This window comes from Antechinus flavipes, chromosome 2 (assembly GCF_016432865.1).
Source record: "Antechinus flavipes isolate AdamAnt ecotype Samford, QLD, Australia chromosome 2, AdamAnt_v2, whole genome shotgun sequence".
NCBI lineage: Eukaryota > Metazoa > Chordata > Mammalia > Dasyuromorphia > Dasyuridae > Antechinus > Antechinus flavipes.
This window is the reverse complement of record NC_067399.1, coordinates 227,785,793-227,810,937: the sequence shown is the minus strand read 5'-3', so window position 1 is coordinate 227,810,937 and position 25,145 is coordinate 227,785,793. Positions and strand designations below refer to the sequence as shown.

Below are 25,145 nucleotides of genomic sequence, written 5' to 3'. Positions count from 1 at the left end.
CCTTTTTTGAGCTTTTGGAGGTGGGGTAGGGAGAAAGAAGGTTATAGATCTAGTAGTGGCATAACTTCATTACAGTTTAGTGTCTTTTGGGATGTATTTTTCAAATTGCTTTTCAGAGTAGGTGGATTAATTCAAAATTCCACCAGCGGTATTTTGATGTACTTGTCTTCTTTCAGCCCCTTCCAGTATTTATTTATTTTTGTCATCTTTGCCAATCTTATGGATGTGAGAGGGAATGTCAGGATTGCTTTAATTTGCATATCTCTAATAATTTCACCAAATTGCAGCAATGCTGTATACAAGCAATCATGGATGCTACAAGTAATAGAAGAAACAAAGAATAATCAGACAATACTTGGCCTTAAGGAGGAGCTTACAATTTAGCAGTATTATTAAAATGAATACAAACATAACTATAACACAAAGCAAAATATAAATATATGTATAATTTATATAGTAAATATATAATTATGACATAATTATATATATAATAAAATATAATTATATATATATAATTTATACAATAAAATATAATTTATCTATATAAATGCCATAAAAAAAGACAAAATACTCATCAGGTCATATCTTATTCGAGGAAATAAAGTAGACATTAGCATTTCAGATGAACTTTTTACCCATTCCAGACAAAGAAAGAGCATGAACTATATCATGAACACCAGAAACCCAAGTCATATCCAGTTCATTTAAAGCCTATGTGGGAGTAGTGGACTATAATTTTGGAAGGGTAGGATGAGATCAGATTATGGAGGACTTTGCATATGAAACTAAAATTTGGATTTTATTTGATAAACAGTGGGGAACCATAAATACACATATTTTTTAAAAGCAGGAAAGGATGTCCTAGAAAGATTAACCTCTATTACTTATGAATAGGATATATTGGAAGTAGAAATCTCCAGAGGTCAATTAGTAAATCAAGTCAAGTGAGCAGGAAGAAAGAGCTAGTAGGGAGGAATAGAAAAGATGGAATTGTAATTGCCTTGCAGATGTATTTGTCACAGAAACTTGCTTTATAGTGGAAGTGGGAATTTGCACAGGTAAGTTGGGGTTAATGCCAAAAGTTCCCAATTGAGAAATATTTGACAAATTTGCAATGTTAGCTCATTATCCTTAAATTTGACCCTATATAAGATTTCCCTTATCACCAGTTCTTGTTTTGTTTTTTCTCTCTCCTTTTTCTGCTTTCTTTTCTCCTTCCCTCTATCCTCCCTCTTTCCCTTCTTCCCTCCCTCCTTTCCTCCTTCCCTGCTTTCCTCTCTCCTTCCCTCCTTTCCTCCATCCTTTGAAATTATAACTGCAATATTATTTTGGACCAAGACAGCTGGTCATTTCCATCTACTAGGCCATGTCATACTTCACAAGAAATAGCCCACTCCTAACTGATTTCATATAGTTCATGGAAGAACTGTGAAATACTTAAGACAAGACAAATGAAAGTTACCATGTTGGGTCTAAATTGTTAGAAATAACAAAATGACTGGTCCTTTTGAACCTTTAATAGGGATTTGAATGGAATTGGAATGTGATTGCCACTGTTGTTTTGTCTTTTTTTTTAAATTTGGTAGTATTTTATTTTTCCAATTACATGTAAAGATAGTATTTTTAATAAGATTTTTATAAGATTTTGAATTCTAAATTTTTTCCTCCATCTCTTCCTTACCTCTCCCCTCCTCAAGACAGCAAGCAATCTGATATAGGTTATATATGTACAGTTATTTTAAACATTTTCATATTAGTCATTTTGCAAAAGAAAAATGTTTGCCATTATTGATTTTTTTCCCCTCCCAACAAGGTTTAGCTAAGCAAGTAAGTTTAATTAGTGTAGTCACAGCTTTCAAAATATTAGTCCAACTGCATATGAATTAAGTTTCTCTTTTGTTCTGTCTGTAGAGATTTCTTTTCAAGCCTGTAGCACAATTGATATAAGAAAGGAAGGTCATGCCCCTGAATAACCTTTACCTGATTGGACTGAAATGCTGACATATTTTAAAGAGTAATTGCGTGTGTACTGAGGGATAGCAGGGTAACATTGACTTTCAAGTTAGGTAATGTTATCCAGACTTCAGCATAAGAGATCAGGAAGAGGCAGTATAGTACAATAGAGAATTAGATTTGGAATTAGAATCTGCATTCAAAAATTCAAATTCTGGTCTTTGAGAAGTGTGTGTGTATGGGTATGTGTGTGTGTTTATGTATGTATGTATACACAAACAGCCTATATGAATATACACAGGTTGGGTTACATTGCTACTAGTGTTCTCCCTTCAGTTTTTAAATCTATCATCCTAATTTAAAGCTAAAAAGGAACCTCTCAGAATTTTTAGTGCCACCTCTGTGTTCTTGGGGCTATGATCTCTAGGGAAGAGCCATATAAATTATTTCTTATTATTTAATAAGAATATTTTATAGTTTATCTTATTATAATTGTTATAGCAAGATAAACAATAATCTTATTATAATAAAAATAGTTCCTATATTTAAGTTGGAACTGCATGAGCTAGTGTATTGAGTGGGGGGTTTTATATTTGAGGAACTATTAAGTCATACAATTCAGGGGCTGCCAGCCCCTTTTCTACTATAGCCATTTTCCTATACAAAATTTTTCTGATTAGTTTTTTCTGGGAAGCTAAGATTCTTTGTCTTACCTAATTTATCTAGAGCAGAGGTTCACAACTTTGTTATTATTGTTCCATGAATCCCTTTGAATGACCAAAAAAAAAAGTGTTGTGAACTCCTAAGGTAACATAGAATGCTACTTTTAGAATTCTTTAGATTTATTGTTTTTATAACAAATTTTGATTTTCTCCAAAATCTTGAAATTAAAATTTTACATCATAGAACTATAAGATATAAAATTTTATTCCATTATAAGTACTAAATATAAAATTATAAAACTAATTATAAGATAGTTGAATATTTGATGTTGAATATTGAATAGTTGATGTAGAATATAAGAATTAAAAGAAATAATTCAATAAGATCTTATACGCTTAGTATTTGTAAGATGTCATATTAATTTTTTTAATTTGGAAATTTTGTTGAATATAAATAATATTAATGAAAGAAATTATAACTTGGAAGATGTGTTTAACATGTGTTAGAATTCTTACAAGGTGCTAAATCAATGGAATTGATACAGACAATGGTTGTTTAGCAGGGTGCTTAATAGTTCTCTAGATGTACTTGGTACTTACTATAGTTCCATAAGATTCACACCTTTAAGAGAGCATATATAAGCTAGGAGCCTCAACCAGAATGCACTTCGGGAGATTCACAAGCCAGGATTCAGTCGAGAATTGTAAGGCAGAGAAGGCAGTTTAAGCTCTTGGAACCAAAGAGAGAGCTAGGCCTCTAAGAAAGCTAACCGGGCTATTTTGAAGGAAACAAAGGATCTGGACTTTTACACCTAGCTGCATTTGAGGTGATTATTATACTGAACTGAAACTAAGGCTGCTCCTAGAAGCCCCCCCAAAAAATCTGGTCTCAGAGAACATTATAATTTAGAGAACATTAAAAACAGGGCCATTTGAACTTAATGTTGATGTCATACTTCTTTATTTAAACGAAGGTTTGCAATATGTTACACCAGTTTGGTTCCTCTTTATTTCTGTATGTTTATTTAAAACAAGAGTAAAGTGAAAGTGCATGCTCATATAAATATGTAGTAGAAAATGGAAGGAGATTTTTATAAGGTTTCTTGCTGAGAGATATAAATTCTTTTTTTTTTTTAAATTTTTAGCTACCTCATCGATCAACTACCTATCTAGTCAATGAATTGCTAGTTACAATGTAAAATATTTGCTTTTCTATTAGTTGATGAAAAATACTACATTAAATTATTAATGTTAATTAATTTTGCATATATTTCCCCCTTTTTATTATGATGGTTTTGCTGTAGAAACAAACCTATAATGCTTCAAATATGCACATATTTCCTTGTTGTCACAGAGGGAAAATATATTTGTCGCATAGTTGGATAATTATTTATTACTTAAGACACCAATAAAGAATTCTTAATGAGAACCCCTTGGTACATTGTCATGAGCTCGTTGGCAGTTTGTAAATTGCTAAATGGGAACTATAGACTTGAATTAATCAATAGTTGCCTGACTTTCAGATTTAATATGGGCACTTAAAATATTCACTGTTTTTCTGTCCTTTTTGCACAGTGCTTTTAAGGCTATGATTGATTCTGATGTCATGCACCTAATTTGACTAATCTCTACATTCAGTTGATCATAGTGATGTTAAGTGTTCTCTTAAGGGCACACCACCTATATATGAAACAGAAACATATAAGTTTGACTAGAATGTATTAGAATTTCCATGTTTTTTTAAGGAGAGAACAAGGGATTAAGAGAAATCTGAAAGATATACAGGTGTACATGTCACAAGATTTGGGTAACAGCAAATAGCATTAAAATCATTTGGTGCTTTCTGGTACCTGGAGGGCATGGTAGCTTTACTAGGATTTTTCTGATATGCCTGTTATGCTCATGAATTGTCAAATTTTCTAATAACTTCTAGTATTTAATTGCCAACAGCTGTGAAATTTTATAGGCTTTGGTAATTAATTAGATTGGATATAGTTCTTCATAGCATCTCACTCAGGGATATGTACATAGTAGGAATTTAATAAATTTAATAATAAAATAAAATAAATTTAATAAATATTGATAAGTATGTAGCTTCTGGGACTGACTGATTCTTTTTTTTTTTTTTTTCTGATTGTGAGTCTTCTATTTTAAAAAGTATTTTTGATGCATTGTTTTTGGAGGGCAGAGACAAGATGGTGGAGAGTATACAAGTCCTTCAGCTCTTCCTAACTTCCCTCAGATCAATACCAGATCACGGGTATGACTGGGTTTTGGAGTGCAACAAAAGGTCTGTCTCAATCAGGCAAGGGAGGGGTTGCAGGCCAGCAGAATCACGGCTTAGTGCAGAGCTGTGCAGTGCAAGGAGACTCAAGGTGGAGAGGCTTCTGAGTGCTGGGAGAATGTAGTTGGAGGCTGATAGCTAAAATACAGCAACATTAGCAACTCTGTCCTGATTCAAAAGCCTAATGTGGGATTTGGCTATACCCATCCAGCAAAGGAAGGAAGCTAGCAGCACTAACCCAAAGGGTAGCATGAAGTTATAGGGGAGACTTGGGACAATCTCCCCTTTGCGTAAGAACAGATCTCGACCTTTAAAAATCAGCACAAAAAAAAAAAAAAAAAAAAAAAAAGCAGCAGCAAAAAGAGCTCTGATCATAGATGGTTTTTATAGAGTCGGAGAACAGACTTCAAACCCTGAGGACACTAAAAGGCAAAGCATCAAATAATGATATGAATTCGTCTCCATCTCACGTTGTCTTGGAAGAATTCAAAAAAGAGTTTAAAAGAGAGAAGGAAAATGGATAAAGAAAATTATCTGAAGAAAATCACTCTTTAAAGAATAATTTTGGCAAAATGGCTAACGAAATCAACTCCTTGAAAAATAATTTCTGAAATGGAAAAAAAATCTAATGAACAAAACAACTCATTTAAAAGTTCAGTTAGTTAAATGCAAAAGGAGATTAAAAAGCTAACTCACTAAAAATTAGAATTGAACAAACAGAAGCAAATGACTTAATGAGACATCAACCATCAATCAAACAAAACCCCCAAAATGAAAAAAATATAAAAAAAAGTAAAATACCTCATTGGAAAAACTACAATCTAGAAATTAAATCCCAAAGAGACAACCTAAGAATTATTGGATACATTGTTTTTATACCACATCACCTTTCTTTAATTTAAAAAAAAAAAAAAAAGGAAAACTACTTAACATAGCCCCCAAGATCAATGGGGCATGTAATGTTTTGCATCCGTGGTACATTGTTTCTTTACTGAGAGGGAATGTTTAACATAATTTGTTATTACATTTTATCCGAATGTTGTTGATTTCATTTAAATAGTTGTAATTATATCTATTTACTAGGCTCTATTTATTTTGTATCAATTTAAATAAAGTTTGTTTTAATTCCTCATAGTCATGTTATGCCACAATTCTCTTTTATTGTCCTGATTCAGTCTCCCTAATTATCCTGACCCAGTCCTGACCCAGTTTCTCTGTTTCAATTTATAATAATCAGCTCAAAGCTCAATCCTGCAAAACCTCCCCTCCCTCTTTATCAGAATATTTGATAAGGATAAAAGATCTTATATTTTAGAATATCAGAATGCCTTTTTCCATCTCTGGGGTTCTTCCCCCCCATTTCTGGAAGCTCACTCTACCTTGTCAGAGTCCCGTTCCCACTCTCAGCACCTTGACTCTGCCCCTGCCTTAATCTACTCCCTGAGTCTGAGCCGTGTGTGTGTGTGTGTGTGTGTGTGTGTGTGTGTGTGTGTGTGTGTATCGAGAACTCATATTGTTTGCTGGATTTTTGGAGACGATAGTCTGATTCAGTCCTGGGACCAAACCATGTATCCATTTGGTCCCAGTAAATCTCTCCCTTTAAATAAATTATTAACTCTCTAATCTCTATCTTGCCTCAGTTTCTCCAGCATTACAGTCATTATTTCTTTTGCTTAATATTCCAAAATATTCTAATAATACTGATCAATCATTTTCCCATTTGGTGATATTGTACTTTGTTTCCAGGTTATTATTGATGTTTGTTTGTTATCATAGAAAATGCTTCTACAAATATTTTGATATATGGGATCTTTTGTTATTCATCTTCTTGGTCAATGTCTAGCAGTAGTAACCTTGGGCCGAAGAATATAAATAGTTTAATCCTTTTTCTTATGTAATTTAAAATTTTTTTGAAAACTATTAAGGAATTCATAACTTTACTAATAGTATATTAAATCTTCTCACAGCCTTGTGTAGAATATATGCATTGGCGAATGGGGTATTGTGGTAACAAGGATGGAAAGGGAACTGGGAAAAACCTCATCTACAAGGTAGTGATTGGATTGAGACTTAAAGGAAGCCAGAGATTCCAACAGATGGAGGTGAAGTTGAAAAGCATTCCAAACTTGGGGATGGCTAAAGAGATAAAATAAAATGAAGTTTGGAGATAGAATAAAGTGTATGAGAAGAGATGAGAAGACCCATATAACATTACATTAAAATTCATGGAATCAGTTTATAAAGAGTTTTAAATGCTGAATAAAGGAATTTATTTGTGATCCTAGTGGTAAAAAGGAACTGTTGGACTTTATTTGCTGGGGAGAGTAACATGGTTAGACCCAAAAAGCAAATTTATTGGACAAGTTTGTAAAAAAGACAAAATGGATTTGAGTGGGAGAGATTTTAGTAAAAATACATATCTAATATGATGGGACATTTTTCTATTTATAGCCCTTACTGATTTTTTTTTTTTTTTTGGTCTTTAAAATGTTTTATTGAAGAGGTGATGGAGAGAGCCATCACCATACAAAAAGAGGACTGTGGGGACTGAATGTGGATGACAATATAGTATTTGCATCTTTTTGTTGTTTGCTTTTTTTTTCTTTCTCATTTTTTCCCCTTTTGGATCTGGTTTTTCTTGTACAGCATATTAAATGTGGAAGAATTGTACATATTTAACCTATTTTGGATTACTTGCTGTCTAGGGGAAGGAGTGAGAGGGAAGGGAGGGAGAAAAAAAATTGGAACACATAGTTTTGCAACGGTGAATATTGAAAACTATTTGCATGTATTTTGAAAACCAAACGCTATTATTAAAATTTTAAAAAATGTTTTATTGATACTCTGCTTTCATTTGCATCTCTGCTACTATTCCTTATTCCATCTGTCTATCCCTCAAATAGAAATGCTGCCCCTTGTATAAGTATAGTTAAGCATAATATTTCAATATATTGGCACTATATGAAAATGTGTCATTCTGTACTTATGGTTTCTTTTGAAGGAATAACTAAAATCCCTCCTTGTTGCTGAAAGTGTCTTTTTTTATTGATATTTAGCAAAACAAGAATATTTTGGCATACAGGCATCCTTTACTTTTATATTTTGATTTTTATTTTGACTTTAAAAAATGAATAGTCTAGTTATTTGATCTAATTCTCTATAATATGTTTACTTCTATTTCTGGTTTGAATTAATGTTCCAAAGTGACATTTCTTGGTGAATTTAACCTTGAGATTTCTGTCATTGGAATCTTGTCTATTCTTTCAGTTTGTAGTTTGCTCTGTTTTTGATATTTTGAGGCAGTTTCTTTATATGAGCTCTTAAATATGACATTCAGATTTAAATTTTTTTTCTACAAGGTCTGTAACTTAGAGTTTTTTTTTTAATTTTATCAGAAGCCCACTGCCTTTCCCTTATTTTTTTTCCCTTTATTTGTTGCATTATAGCTGTTTGAAGGATACTAAAACAGAGGGCTGGTTTAAGTCAACCTTCTCATTTTGCTTTCTTGTTAGAAGCCCTTGTCTATCTCTATGTAGTATTGGAACAGACATAATACTTTTGGGCCCCTCTTCTAATCCCACATTTTCTATCTCTTACTCATACCATGGAGGCTTACATTGTGAGAAATTTTTTCTAGTCCCTTATAAGTTTTTGTTTTTTCCTTGACACACTTTGTTATTTTGGAATCATGGGAGAAGTTGATCTTAGGTATAAACCTTAGTGTTTATACTTAGTATAAGCCCCTGAGATCAATATTTTAAATAATCTGGCTATCCCATATACCTTCATACCACTCTGTGGTATGTGTGGGTGTGTATTATATGTACATACACAAATACTTTCTCCAAATGCAGTATTCTATTAGGAGCAAGATTGACTTACAAATTGTGAGACTGTAGACAAAAGTTGATCAGCAACATTCTTAGACCTCATTCCAGATGGGTATAAAAATCTGACTCTACCAATAGCCAATGTGAACTCATATTCACACTACTTTGGGTTAATTAATTCTGAAGAAGGTGTTTTAATTCTCTTTATTACAAAACTTGAAATAACATGTTGTTTCATGTGAAATAGCTTTAGTACTCCTGAAATACTTGATAAAGGTAAATTCCATGAATTTTGGCAAGGATGGAGATGGGTGAGAATGGGAGGGAGGGATATAAGAAAGAATCCTAGAGATCTTATAGTCCAGTGCCCTAATTACACACTGGTGGAAACTGAGACTTAGAAATTCCTAAGATCTTATGGATAGCAATAATAATAGAGATTCACAAATTCTGAGGACACTTGACCTTTTATAAGATTGATGATCCCACCGTATCACCAGAATATATTATTCTATCCTTTCCCTTTTGGGTCATAGTTTATCTGATGTCAGCACTCAAGGTATTTGCAACAATTGTTGCAACAAATGTTATTGCAATGCTTCTGGCTCCCCCAGTTAGTTGAAGAATATCTATTTGTTGTAAATAGTATTTTTAATAATGAGAGTATTAAATTTATATAACACTTGAAGATTTTTAAAGATATTTTCCTCATGATAACTTTGTTCCCAGTAAACAAACATGGAAAAAAGGTACATGTATTGCTTGAGATGGGGATAAACAATTATTGATAGAAGAATGAAGATTTCAGTAGCAGGGTCATTTGTGTAATTAAGTGGTTTCTAGAGGTTGGTTTTGATGATTACTTTTCCAATTTTCACCTCATTTCCCCCTAATTTATTAGGAGTGACCTATATACTTACTGGTTTGATTTGTGCCAACCAAATACATGAATTTTTTTCAATTTTTTTTTCATATTGTTTCTCAGTTGTCCCTTTCATTCCAAACGCTGTCATTTTTCTTTATATTTTTATTACCTTAAACCTGAAAATAACTATTGCTGCCTATATACTCTGATTTCTCTGTACCTATTATTTTTCTGAGGCATTTAGGGTTAAGTGACTTGCCCAGGCTCAGACAACTAAGAAGTATTAAGGGTCTGAGATCACATTTGAATTTAGGTCTTCCTGACTTCAGTGCTGGTGTTCTATCCATTGTGCCACCTAGCTGTCCCACCCATAGATTATTCTTACTAAAATGCGATATTATATTAGTGTAGCTCAGTAATATTCTATGGTTCTTCATAACCTTACAGGATAAAGGCTAAGTTTCTCATTTAAAACTTTTTCTACTAGTTATTTGCCATTTTTGTCATATATACTATTTTTTTTATTGTAGCCTATTTTTCATCTGTTACCCTCACTTCCCACCATTTTCATGACAAACTACCTATATTCTGGTTATTACCTTTATTTTTCATGAACTATAACCTTATCCTCTACCTCTGGATCATTGGCATTAATAAGGCTTTCTTGTTAACTTGTGGAAGTTGGTGGGTAAACGAGGGAGGCAACTAGATGGTACAGTGGGTAGAGCACCAGGCCCCTGGATTCAGGAAGACATTAGTTCAGTGTGGCCTCAGACACTTAGTAGCTTGGTGATCCTGGATAAGCCATATAACCCTATTTTGCTTCAGTTTCCTGACCTGTAAAATGTGCTGGAGAAGGAAATGGCAAACCCCTTTGCTTAGAAAACCTCAAATGGGGTCATGAAGAGTCAGATAGGATTGTAAAAGCTGAAGAACAATAACAATAAATTACTGCTTATCTTTTATCCATTAGAATATAAATTACTAGAGAACTGGTCTGTTCCTTGTATTTGTATCTCTGCTTACTTGGAACATATTAAAGCACTTTTTTTCTATTTCTCTATTATCTCAGAAGTTTAGATTTGAGAGGGCCCTCAGAAACCACTCTCACTTTAGAGATGAGGAAATTCAGGCCCACAGAACTGAATTGGCTTGCCTGAAGTCACACAGGTAGGTGACAGTATTGAGATTCATGTGAGGGTTTTCTGACACCAAATCTATTGATTCTTCTGTCTTACTTATTTCCTTTTAATTGTATTTACAGTAATCTTTTTGGAGGGCATAGACCACATCTTATACTTCAGTATCTAAGAAAGAGCCTTAACTATAATAGAGCCAATAAATATTTTTTTTGGAAAGAGAGACTTTGTAACTGGAATGCTAATTTACTAATTTACATAGGGTAGATAACTGAAACTACTTCCCTTTGCTGGGTGAGGCTACTTAAACTGAAATGGTTACTTTGAGTCAGCCCATCCATAGTAGCTACTATGGACCTAATAGTAGGCTCTGAGAGTTACAAAAACAGTGATTGAAACAATCTTAAGGAGATTGTATTCTATAAGGGAAAGCAGCTTGTGTATACTATAAGGTAGTTAAAACAAAGTAGGTAGGTAGGAAGGGAAAAAAAAACTTTTATTGAATGTAGTCCTTGAGTTACAGCTTGAGAAATGCTATGAAGTGTCAATTAGGGAGGAGATTTGGTAGATAGTAAGCACAAAAGTTTGGAGCTATGAGATGGAGTGCTGGGTCAGGATAATATAATGTATAATAATAATATAATATATAATAATGTATAATACATAATGAAGTTGGAGAATTATTTTAAGACTAGGTTGTAAAGGGCTTTAAAAGCCAAATAGATTTTTATTCATCCTAGAGGTAATACAAAGCTGCTGGTGTTGATTGAGTAGGGGAGTGTCTGCTGTGAATAAAAATCACTTTGGCACTTGTGAGGAAGATGGATTGGAATGGTGAGAAACTTGAGGTAGCGAAACTGAGGTAGGGCCTGAATATAGAAAGAAGGGGTTAAGTTTAAGAAATACTGGTGAAGTAGAAATGGCAAGACCTGGAATTGAGGGAAAGAGTGGTGTTAAGGAAAATGCTGTGGTTATGACTATGGGAGCCTGGAAAAATAGTGCTTTTGACCGAAATAGGAATATTTGGAAGATCAGTGTGATGTTATTTTTTTTAATTGCTATTTTGAAACTCTGCTATTCATTTCATTTTATAAAGTAAAATTTCCCCCAATTACGTGTAAAAATAATTTTAACATTTTTTTTTTGAAGTTTTGAGTTCTAAAGTCTATCCCTCCCATCTTCCTCTCCCCTATCCTTGAGATGGGAAGCAATCTGATATAGGTTTTATATGTGTAATCAGCAAATTCGAACTATAAGCAAGTAAGCTTGCATTATATAGTCAGATGCTTTTAGGTCTTTCTCTGTAGGTGAATAGCATTTTTTATCATGAGGCCTTTGGGATTATCTTGCTTTATTGTATTCCTGAGAATAGTTAAGTCATTCATGGTATTACTGTTATTGTTTACAATATTCTTATGGTTCTGTCCATTTCACTTTGCATTAATTCATGTAAGCTTTTATAAGTTTGTCCAGAAATAATCTGTTTATTATTTCTTATGGTACAGTAATATTCCGTTATAATCATGTACCACAACTTGTTCAGCTATACAATTGAGGAGTTGATGAGAATCCTCTCAATTTTTTTTTTTCAGTTCTTAATCACCACAAAAAAAAGCTGGTATCAATATTTTTGTACAAATAGATCACTTTCTCCCCCCAACCCTACACCTACCTTTGAAAAAATCTCTTTGGGTGATTTTGCTAGATCGAAGAGTATACATAGTTTTATAGCCCTTTAAGTAGTTCCAAATTAGAGTGGTGTATTTTGAAAGAAAAGAGGAATTCTCTTTTGTACATATTAAATATATGCTGCTTATCGAATTAGGCAGTTGTAGACTAGAACTCAGGAGAGAGAGTAGGACTAGATATGTGAATTATCTGTGTAGACATAATAATTGAATCCATGGTCACTAGCAGTATAGTTGGATTAGCGAAGAGGGCCCAGCTCAGAATTTAGGGTAAAGCCTCTAAAGAAGGGCAATTCTAGATGATAATCTGGCAAAAAAAAAAAAAAAAAAAAAAAGATTGAGGAACTGGTAAGATATGTGAGCAAGAGCATAAGAAAAATAGGCACATTAAACTGAAATTGTTCAACAAACTTATTTTAAGTTACCTTAATGACTTAATAAATGCTTTTTAAATGCTCTAAAAAATATTTTTACAGATATTTTTTTGTTTTTTACAGCTTTAACATTTTCAATATATTTGCCCCATATCAGAGCCATTCTTTCTAACAAAGTAAAAAAAAAAAAAACTGATATTAAAAAAATATTGATATAATGAAAAAGTTTAATATCTGTGATAGTCTATACATTCATAGTTCCCTATTTCTGTAAAAAAGCAGGAGGGTAATTTTTGAGGAGAATGTTTTTAATTTTGTTAATTAGGAGAGTAGTTGAACAGTATGGACAGAAAGGCCCATATTGGGAATTTGGAGAACTTGGGTTGTAAATATCTGACATTCTATGTGACTGAGACATTTAATAATCTTTGTGCTTCAGGTTCTCATTAACAAAATGAGAATGCTAACATTTTTTCATCTTACTTCTGCCATATAGTTAGATTTAATGAAATAGATGCTTCACTTAATAGTAGCTAATATTTATATAGCACTTACTATGTGACAAGCACTGTGTTAAATGCTTTACAAATATTTTGTATTCACAAGAATTCTGTGAGGTGCTACCTTTTTACAGATAAGGATACTGAAGCAAACAAGGGAAATAGACTATATATGCCCATTTGTTTAATTATTAAAGATATTTAATGTTCGTGGATATCCCCCCCTCTTTTTTCTGTAGGTCTCTCCATGGTAATGAAATAACTGAAACTAAATTGGTGACCTGTGTTATAAGAACAATCACTCAAGAATACTTCCAGATGAAGACCACATTGGAAATTTCTGCTTATGTGAAGGTATTAAGTTATAATCAATATTTGATTCCTGGGCTTCTCCCTTACTTAGATTTAATTTAGATAGGCTCATTAAATTGAAGATTTCATATTTTGGCATACAAAATGTATATAATATATTGAAAGTATTGTAACATTCCTAAATTGGAAAGAAACTTAAAAGATATTTAGGTGATGATTTGGCATAATAAGAAACTTATACACTAGGGGAAAACTGTGATTAAATATTGGGGTTTCTCAATTTTTCCCCCTACTATCAGGAACTTTGAAAAATAATGCTATTTTATAATATATTTTGGAGAAATTAATCCACTTTTTAAATAATTTATCTTAACACTTTTGTACTCTTACACTTCATGAGAATTTGGTCATGACTATCCAATTTTCTTTCTTTTTTTAAAAAAAAATATTTTATTTTATTTTATTTTATTTTTTAAACTTTTTATTGACAGAACTCATGCCAGGATAATTTTTTACAGCATTATCCCTTGCACTCACTTCTATTCCAGTTTTTCCCCTCCCTCCTATACCCCCTCCCCCAGATGGCAAGCAGTCCTTTATATGTTAAATAGGTTACCGTATATCCTAGATACAATATATGTGTGCAGAACCGAATTCAGAAGGTAAAAATAACCTGGGAAGAAAAACAAAAATGCAAATAGTTCATATTCATTTCCCAGTGTTCTTTCTTTGGCTGTAGCTGCTTCTGTCCATCATTTATCAATTGAAACTCAGTTAGGTCTCTTTGTCAAAGAAATCCACTTCCATCAGAATACATCCTCATACAATATCGTTGTCGAAGTGTATAATGATCTCCTGGTTCTGCTCATTTCACTTAGCATCAGTTCATGTAAGTCTCTCCAAGCCTCTCTGTATTCATCCTGCTGCTCATTTCTTACAGAACAATAATATTCCATAACATTCATATACCACAATTTACTTAGCCATTCTCCAATTGATGAGCATCCATTCAATTCCAGTTTCTAGCCACTACAAACAGGATTGCCACAAACATTTTGGCACATACAGGTCCCTTTCCCTTCTTTAGTATCTCTTTGGGGTATAAGCCCAGTAGTAGCACTGCTGGATCAAAGGGTATGCACAGTTTGATAACTTTTTGGGCATAATTCCAGATTGCTCTCCAGAATGGTTGTATTTGTTCACAACTCCATCAACAATGCATCAGTGTCCCAGTTTTCCCGCATCCCCTCCAACATTCCTCATTATTTTTTCCTGTCATCTTAGCCAATCTGACAGGTGTGTAGTGGTATCTCAGAGTTGTCTTAATTTGCATTTCTCTGATCAATAGTGATTTGGAACACTATTTCATATAAGTGGTAATAGTTTCAATTTCATCATCTGAAAATTGTCTGTTCATATCCTTTGACCATTTATCAATTGGAGAATGGCTTGATTTCTTATAAATTAGAGTCAGTTCTCTATATATTTTGGAAATGAGGCCTTTATCAGAACCTTTAACTGTGAAGATGTTTTCCTAGTTACAATCTCATTCTTTATGCCTAGGTCATGAACCCATTTTGACCTTATCTTGGTGTACGGTGTTAAGTGTGGATCAATGCCTAGTTTCTGCCATACTAATTTATAATTTTCCCAGCAATTTTTGTCAAATACTGCATTCTTATCCCAAAAACTGGGGTCTTTGGGTTTGTCAAACACTAGATTATTAAAGTTGTTGGCTGTTTTGTCCTTTGAACCTAACCTATTCCATTGATCAACTAGTGTATTTCTTAGCCAATACCAGATGGTTTTAGTAACTGCTGCTTTATAATATAATTTTAGATCTGGTACAGCTAGGCCACCTTCATTTGATTTTTTTTTTTTCATTAATTCCCTTGAAATTCTTGACCTTTTGTTTTTCCATATGAATTTTGTTGTTATTTTTTCTAGTTCATCAAAATAGTTTTTTGGGAGTCTGATTGGTATAGTGCTAAATAAATAGATTAGTTTAAATAGTATGGTCATCTTTATTATATTTGCTCGCCCAATCCAAGAGCATTTAATATTTTTCCAGTTGGTTACATCAGACTTAATTTGTGTGGAAAGTGTTTTGTAGTTTTGCTCATAAAGTTTCTGATTTTCCCTTGGCAGATAGATTCTTAAATATTTTATACAATCAGTAGTTACTTTAAATGGAATTTCTCTTTGTAACTCTAACTGTTGGGTTTTGTTAGTGATGTATAAGAATGCTGATGACTTATGTGGGTTTATTTTGTATCCTGCAACTTTGCTAAAGGTGTGGATTGTTTCTAATAACTTTTTAGTAGAGTCTCTGGGGTTCTCTAAGTATACCCATATAAGTATAAGTTCATATAAATCTAACTCATATCATCAGCAAAGAGTGATAATTTGGTTTCCTCATTGCCTATTCTTATTTGTTTAATCTCTTTCTCAATTCTTATTGCCAAAGCTAGCATTTCTAATACAATATTAAATAGTAATGGTGATAGTGGGCAACCTTGTTTCACTCCTGATCTTATTGGGAATGGTTGCAGTTTGTCCCCATTACATATGATGCTTACTGCTGGTTTTAAATAGATGCTCCTGATTATTTTAAGGAAAAGTCCATTTATTCCTATACTCTCAAGAGTTGACTATCCAATTTTCTAAAGTAACTCGTTAATAATAAATACTATGGCATTTTTACAGTAGTTAGTCTAAGTATGTAAAGGAGGTCTTCATTTCTTTTTAAAAAATAATTCATTATTTTTGAGCATTCATTAAAAATTTTTTTTGAGTCCTGAATTCTCTCGCAACTCATTCCCCACCCATTTGAGAAGGCAGTGAAAATGTTATGTCATTTATATAAGTGAAATAACTCAAAACATTTCTGTATTAGCTATGCTGTCTCCTCAAGACTCCATCAGTTCTCTCTCTGAGAGAGGTAGCATTTTTCCTTATAAGTCCTTCAAATTGTCTTGGATCCTTATACTAAACAGAATAGCTAAGGCATTTACAATTGATCATCATTACAATATTGCTGATACTGTGTTGAGTGGTCTTCATTTGGTATAAGTTCATATAAACCTAAGTTTTTCTAAAACCATCTTACTCATCATTTTTTATTCCATCACAATCATATAACACAACTTTTTCAGTCATTCCTCATTCAGTGTCCAATTCCTTGACTATACAAAAAAAGCTGTTATAATGGTTTTTGTACATATAGGTTCTTTCCCCTTTTGTATAATTTCTTTGGAATACAGAACTAGTAGTGGTATTGCTGGATCAAAGGGTAACAGTTTGTACAGTTTGATTGCCTTTTGGGCATAATTCCAAATTATTCTCCGGAATGGTTGGGCCACTTCTTTACTCCTCTAGTGAGTGCATTACTATCCTAGTTCTTTAAGAATGGATATTCATTTCTTCCTCCCCTCTCCCCCTTTTTCTCCTTTCCCCTTTTCTTCCCTTTTCCCTTTCCCTTTCTCTTTTCCTTTTTCTTTTCTCTTTCCTTTTCCCTTTCCTTTCCTTGTCAACCAACAAGCATTTATTAAGCATCTATAAGTCTGTATATAGAGGCCAAAAACTACAAACTTTTGCCCTCAAACAATCTATTTTGGGAGAAAGATGAAGCTACATTAAGCCCTTGGTTCTATGTCTGAGATATCCTATACTATTTTTAGCATATCAAAGGATCATAGTTTTGTCATTATAGAAACTTTCTCTCTAAAATCAGTATTTTGATAGGTTTTTATGAGTTGCTTTGTCAAAAGTTGTTAATTCTTGTTCAGCAAACTTTTGCACTAAGTACATTGGCCCTGGCACCTCGTTCTGGTGCCTGGTCCACTGAAAGTCTTTCCAGTTTGATAGGACAAGCAATAATTAATACCTCACTGGCATATCCTTACAGGGAATATTTATTTCAACAAACATTTGGTAGGTATGCATTAGGCAGAAAAAATTATGCTAGGTATGGGGAATCAAAAATACTCAGGGGTTTTATTTTTTATTTTTATTTTTATTTTTTTGCTGAGGCAATCCGGTTAAGTGACTTGCCCAGGGTCATGCAACTAGGAAGTGTTAAGTGTCTGAGGCCAGATTTGAACTCAAGTCCTCCTGACTTCAGGGCTGGTTCTCTATCCACTGAGCCAGCTAGCTGGCCCCAAATACTTGTTCTTTTAAGCACCTATTTTGTGTCAGTTTTAAGGAAAGTTGGACAGTATGAGAGACAGGCATGATGGTACATTCCAGATATAGAACAAAACCATATAAAGGCATGGCAGTATGAAGCAGGAGAAAAAGAGGGAGCTTATGACAAATTATTTTCCTGGAATAATGGAGTTCATCTACTTAGAGAGAGGAAGAATGAAGAATGTGAGAGCAAGAAGATAAAAATAATTTTTATGCAGCAGTGGGATTAGGTAAATCAGTGGGATATGGACTCATTTATCGTAATTGTAGACTTCTTCTATTAGTGTTCAATAATATATGAGAAGCAGATTAGTAATAGCAACCTATGGTTGGAGTTGGGATTCAAGAGCAGTAGAAAAGATAGAGATGAGTTAATCATCTTAAAGTTAAGCCTTTGAAAGGCTAGACTTAAGATCAGAAATAAGGAAAATAGGGAATGATGATGATCATGGTGAAGATAAAGGGTAAGAGTAGGAAGAATGAGATAGAGTATGGTTTCTCATCCAGAAACTACTATTGCCAGTCAGTCCTAATTCCCAGGCCTTCAGAAAAATCTCTGGCCACTCTCTCGCACAGTGGTTCTACCAATCTTATCTCAGTCAGAGGTCTTCAGAGATTTCTGACCATCACTTCATCAAGCAGTGGTTCTACTCTCAACACAGCACCTGAGGATAGCCACATGCAAGCTTAAGATCTTTTATTGCACGTGTTCATATCCTGCCCTTCTGACCTCCTGCTCACTCTTAGTCAACTCCTAGTAAAACTCTTTCTACTTACTGGTTCCCACAGCTTATATTGGGTCTATGAGATCGCACACACATCCAATTAGAGAAGGAGATGCCTCCTGTAGATGATTGGATCTCAGTGGGACCAGAGCTCCAGCCCACGAGATAGTCCCTACTGATCACAGAAAACAACATCTGGCTTCAAGTCCTTAGTACTTTCTGATTGCCCTGTCTGTGCTTCCTCTTTGGACCCTTACAGTAGAGAAAGAAGTAAAAGGATAAGAGTTTATAATCAGAGAGATCAGTTTCAGAATACAGCATTATGGAGTTGGAATAGTTATGTTTAATGTTGAGATTTAAGTTTTAAAAATCACTTAAATTAATTGACTCTCTGAATTTCCTTTTAATTAAGGCATTCTTTTCTTTCTTATACCTTCCAGGACAGAAGCATTTGTCACAGGAAGAGTCTTGAAGGAGCTCTTCTGTTAATTGACTTTGGCTGATCTTTTTTTATAATCTTTTGAAAAGAAAAAAAGACAAATGACAGTTGTACAGAGGTTCGGGCATAAATTTAAATAGTGTAGAGAAGAGTCATCAGAGCTCATCAACACAGTTGTAGTTGGAATATTCTGGGGAGGAGGGAAGTAATATTGATTATGTAAAGTTGAGCAGCAGGTATTTTTCATTGTTTTGTGTAGATTCAGCAGGATTTCCCTTGATTATTGATGAGCAGTGTCTAGTAAGATCATAGAATTTTGCTGTCAAGTTTTTTGAAGGACAAAGTGATTAAACAGTCTAGAATCCAGATTCCACATTATTTTTCTGGGTGAGATAAAACGATCTGAATTGAAGAGATTTGAGTGAAGATTCAGGACGTTTTAATTTAGGGGCTATGATTGAAAGGCATGGCTTCTAGGTTGAGGATAGTATCCCAATTTCTGAGATGATAATCTAGGACTTCTTGACATCCAAATAGGATTTCAGGGTTTGGAATAGGGAAGACTGAGTTAGACAATTAATTTCTTTTTTGCTTTTGTTTTCTTTTTTTTTTCTCTTGAGGCAGTTGGAGTTAAGTGACTTGTCCAAGGTGACACAGCTAGTAAATGTAAAATGTCTGCAGTTGGATTTGAATTCAGATCCTCCTGATTCCAGGATTGACACACTATCCAAAGAGTCACCTAAATGCCCAATGGCAATGAATTTCTTGAACAAAAATGGAGAGCAACTTAGGCATTGAAGAATTTCTTGATGAGGGTATGGAGTGAATGATAAATAGATTTGGAAAGACCTCAAAAGCAGGAAAATGGCAGTAAGAAGAAGCCTAAAAATCAGTGAAATTTGTCTGTAGGAATAACACTGTCAGACCTATGTTTTTAGAATATAGTAAATTTGATAACTCTATGGAGAATAGATTGGGAAAAGGGTGACGAGAGTAGAGAGACTGATTGGAAGTCTATTCCTTTAGGCCTTGTCAGTTGATGGGGACCTGAATTGAGATGGTTGTGTGAGTGGAGAGGAGAAAATGTGAGTGATTTTTGTGAAGGCACTTGATGTGGGACTGAGAGAGAAGAGTTCTTCTTATCTTCAAATCATTCTTAGGGTTCCTAACCTTGGAAAACTGCAAAGATAGTTTAGTTCATAATAGTTTCAGCAAGTTTAAGGAGGAAGGGATAGGGATTAGATTATCTCTAAAATCTCTTACAATTCTATATAGTATACTATCAAATTGTGTTGTTATGGGAATAAAATTAATTTGTAGGCAATTAAACTTGACACTGCTTTTTAGTTATGTTATCTTCATATTTGATTTTTAGTCTCCTAACCTTATTAAACTTACAACCTCATTTTCCTCATCTTTAAAAATCATGATAACTCTAGATTAACAATTTTATAATTTTCCATTGATTGCTTCATCATTTTCCATTTGGCTTCCTCTTTTAGTCTAAAATCTATTTTAGGCTTAACTCACCCAATGTTAACTAAACTTTTTTTATGTCGTGTAAAAATTCAGTAAGCTTGCTACACTTATGCTTTTATCCAAGACAAAAATGTTAAATAGCATAGGACCAAAAAAGATAGTTCTGGTGCATTTTACTAAAAAAATTGCTTCTAACTTGATACTGATCTTTAATGATTTTTTATGTGTATTTAATCATTCAACCATATACGGACACATAGGGAGCATCTTTCTATCTTTCCCATAAGAATTATAAAAAAAACTTACTAAATGTTTTGCTAAAAATCCAGATGAACTGCCAACATAGCATTTGTTATGAATCTGATCCTTTGATTCCACATCACTTATATTTCTAGATTTACTAATTCAATAATCCTTTTGAAAAAGGACATAAAGTTAGTTTTGCAGTGAATATGGGCTGCTTTAAGAAGTATAGCTTCAAAAAAAAAAAAAAAAAAAAAAGAAGTATAGCTTCCAGAAAAAGACTGTGATTGTTTTGTAGTGGCCCTAGTCAGAACCCATCTGGAATATTGTGTTCAGTTTGTGACAACTGTGATTTAGGAAGAATATTGATAAGTTGGAAGGAAGAGAGTCCTGAATCCGTGCCATCTAGGACTGATATTTAGTTCACATACAAGAAGACTCAAAGAGTATATGATAACTGTGTTTAAGGATTTAAAGTGATGCTTTGTTGAATAGACTTGTTGAGGACAAGAATTTTCATATTTGTTTTTGCATTTCTAGTGCTTAGTACAGTATCTAGCACATAATAACTAGATGTTTAATAAATGGTTGTTTTGAGTGCAGACAAGGCCTACCTTGTCTACAAGGGTAGACCTTTCAAAAAATTATGCTTGATATTAGAAAAAAACTTTTTTAAATTAAAGCTTTTTATTTTTCAAAACATATGCATGAGAACCAGGAGATCATTATATACCTCAACAACGATACTATTTGAGGATGTATTCTGATGGAAGTGGATCTCTTCGATAAAGAGAGCCTTAATTGATCAAAGATGGATAGAAGCAGCTACAGCCAGAGAAAGAACACTGGGAAATGAATATAAACTGCTTGCATTTTTGTTTTTCTTCCCGGATTATTTATACCTTCTGAATTCAATTCTCCCTGTGCAACAAGAAAACTGTTCGGTTCTGCACACATATATTGTATCTAGGATATACTGTAACCCATTCAACATGTAAAGGACTGCTTGCCATCTGGGGGAAGGGGTGGAGGGAGGGAGGGGAAAAATCGGAACAGAAGTGAATGCAAGGGATAATGCTGTAAAAAATTACCCTGGCATGCGTTCTATCAATAAAAAGTTATTTAAAAAAAAAAATGCATGGCTAATTCTTCAGCATTCACCCTTGTAAAACCTTTGTTCCAATTTTTCTCCCTCTTCCCCCAGTTCCTCCCCAGATAGCAAGTAGTCCAATATATGTTAAACATGGCAGAAATATATTAAATCCAATACGCATACATATTTATGCAATTATTTCGGTGCACAGGAAAAGTCAGATCAAACCAGCGGAAAAAATAAGAAAGAAAATAAAATGCAAGCAAATCACAAAAAGAGTGAAAATGCTATGTTATGATTTGGAAAAAAATTGATTCTATGAACTTGGTATAATCTAAATTGTGGTGGTTTTTTTTTTTTTAATAATAGGTTTTAATTTCAAAATTTATACAAAGATAGTTTTCAACATTTATCCTGGCCAAACCTCCCTTCTCACTCCCTCCCCTAGGAAGCAAGTAATCAAATATATATTAAATATATGCAATTCTTTTATATATATATTTCTACATGTAAATTGTGGATTTTTTTTGTTTTTGTTATTTGTTTTTTATTTTTCTTTGCTGATGAAATTGGGGTTAAGTGACTTGCCCAGAGTCACACAGCTAGGAAATGTTAAGGGTGTGAGACCAGATTTGAACTCAGGTTCCCCTGACTTCAAGGCTTGTGCTCTATCCACTGCACCACCTAGCTGCCCCTGTAAATTATGTTTAATGAGAATTTGTAATTATTTCTTACAATCTAATTGTAATTAGGACAGTCTGGGGTGTAGAGGGCCGCAGATAGTAGGGGAACTCTGGGTAAGGTATAAGACCCTTCAACCCAGAGGGAATCTGCTAACAGTGTCTGGTTTGGCTCCCCACCTCCCTTTGGCGTTCTCACCCTTCCTAAGTTAAAGGCATGACCACCTGTGTTCTATTTGAAGCAAGGGATACTTACAGTAAGAGGCTGATAGTTAGCACTTGCTCAGTGTGATGTAGTTGGCACATGCTTAGTGTGCTGTAAAGCTGTAATCCTACTAAGGTGTTTAAGGGCTGAGAGGACTGGAAAATAGAGACTCTCCATCTTTGACCATCCTTGAGTGTCTCCTGCCTCCTTCATTTCCTCCACTAAGACCAAGGCTGGTTCTGAGAGCCTCCAGAGAGCTAGTCCAGATGGTATATTTTAGCACCCCAATTTGGGGGCTCTAGAAAGCACACTACATTTTGGCACCCAAATAGGGACATCCAGGACATTACACTGAGGCAGTGGATATTTTCAGATTAAAAATTATTAATGTACTTTTTTTATGAGAACATTAATAGTCAAAGTACAAATGCATGCAAATTGTTGTCCTATGAAGATTTTTTTTGTCCATTATAAGGAAAAACTGTCTAACAATTAAAGATCTCTAAAAGTGAAATGGGTTATATCGCGTAGTACTTTATCTTTATTGAATCTCCCTTATCCTCATGAATCTTAGTATCTTTTTTTGTTTGCTTTCATATTTCATTTTTTAGAATTATATGTAAAAAACAATTTTAATCTTCATTTTTTACAATTTTGAGTTCCAAATAATTTCCTTTGCTACCTCTCATTGAGAGACAAGACACTCATTGAGAAGACAAGCATTTTGATAAAAATTATATGTGTGCAATCATATAAAACATTTCCATATTAATTATGTTGTGAAAGAAAACACAGACAAGAAAAATATGGAAAGAAAAACACACACACACACTAATATGTTTCAATTTGTATTCATATTCCATCATTTGTTTCTCTGAAGGTGGATAGAACCTTAGATTTTAAGTCTTAAACACAGTATGATTTTTTTTAAGGTGTAGTAGAAGTGAGGCATCTCAGGCTGAGAGAAAAATGGACTTATGAGTCAGAAATCAACTTTTTTGTGTGTGCAGAGATAGGACTTTATATGGAGGAATTATTTATATTTGGTGCTAGTGAGAAATAAGGTTGAGTAATGGTAGAAATAACATCAGATGGTAGATCACCTTAAAGAGCTAAATAGAGGATTGGTTGACAAGAGTAGGAGAGATGGAACCATTAAAGTTTTGGGAGTAGGTTTGAAATTATTGTTGACTTACCAGCTGAAATTATTCATGTTTTATTCAGAAATATTATTATTTGAATTTTTGGTAAAATCTACTTTTCAATTTGTACTATTATTATACAATTTATTAAGATTAAATGAGATAATATTTATAAAGAATTTAGCACAGTACATTGCTTGGTACACTGGAGGTAATTAGCAAATGCTTATTTTTTTGTCTCCTTAGACAATCTCCTCTAGGTTTTCATGACATTGTTCTCTTCTTACCTATTTATTGTTTCTTAGTCTCTTTTGCTGAGTCACATCATATCATGCTCAATGACTTTTCCCAGATTATTTTCCTATAATATAGTTGGTTCCCTCTTACCTCCAGAATTAAATATAAAATCCTTTGGCTTTTAAAGCCCTTGGCAACTTGGCTTCTTGGAACTTTGTTCCCCTCTATGCACTCTGTGTTCCAGCATACTGGCCTTCTTCTGTTCTTCAGAGTTGAGCCCTCATCTCTACACACACATTCTTTTTCTTGGTAACCTTATCAGGTTCTCTGAGTTTAATCTTTGTCAGTCAGCAGCTGACTCCTAAATTGTATATTCAGCTCTCTATCCCAGTAGTGTTTGGGGCATTTTGAAATAAATATCCAGTAGGAATCTCAAACTCAAGATGTCCCAAGCAGAACTCATTATCTTCACTTCTGGCCTCCTGCTGTCTACTCCATCTAATTCCTCTCTTGAATTTCCTTACTTCTCTCAAGGGTACCAACATCTTTTCAGCCATGTTTGTAAACTGTGTTGTTATCATCATTTGCCAAATCTTGTTTCTGTCTCCACATTTTCATATTTGTTACTTTCTCTTTATTCAGAAGTTTTAATATTTATATTTTAATTTTTTGAACTGTGTTTTTTATATTTTATGGAATAATTATTGTTATCAGTCTGTCCTTGCTCCCATTTGTCCTCTTTTTGTATTTTTGGAATATCTCTGTACAGATTTTTATTTTATAAAATGTAGTAGCTCATTAAAGGTAGGTACAATTTCATTTTTCTGTGGTATCTTCAGCATCCAGCACAGTGCCTGGCACAGAGTGTCTTAAAGGAAACTGAAGAAGTCAGGAGGTATAGATGAAGAGAAAGGATATTCCAGGCATGGAATTGACAGTCAGTAAAAAGGCATGGAGTCAGGATGGAATTTTTTGTGAGAAATCATGAGGAGGCAGATGTTGTTAAATCACAGAATAAATGGAAGACAAGAGTCTAGTATAAGACAACTGAAAAAAGGTAGGAAGGGACCAAGTTATGAAATACTTTAAAAATGAAGATTTTATATT

The 25,145-nt window shown here is 33.6% G+C and overlaps 1 protein-coding gene across 10 annotated transcripts in view; it reads left to right on the top strand.

Annotated features, from left to right (window-relative positions):
• NCOA1 (nuclear receptor coactivator 1) overlaps positions 1–25,145 on the top strand; it is a 202,818-nt gene that overhangs the window by 20,991 nt on the left and 156,682 nt on the right. For 3 of the 10 annotated variants that reach the window (XM_051976366.1, XM_051976368.1, XM_051976367.1), the window contains exon 1: positions 11,015–13,649. The exons of 1 other annotated variant lie outside the window; for it this stretch is intronic. The gene's annotated coding sequence lies outside the window, so the exon portion shown is untranslated. Of the gene's footprint in view, positions 1–11,014; positions 13,650–25,145 lie in introns of those variants that run through there. 6 more of the 10 variants (XM_051976363.1, XM_051976361.1, XM_051976365.1 and 3 more) reach the window with 3 other exon arrangements.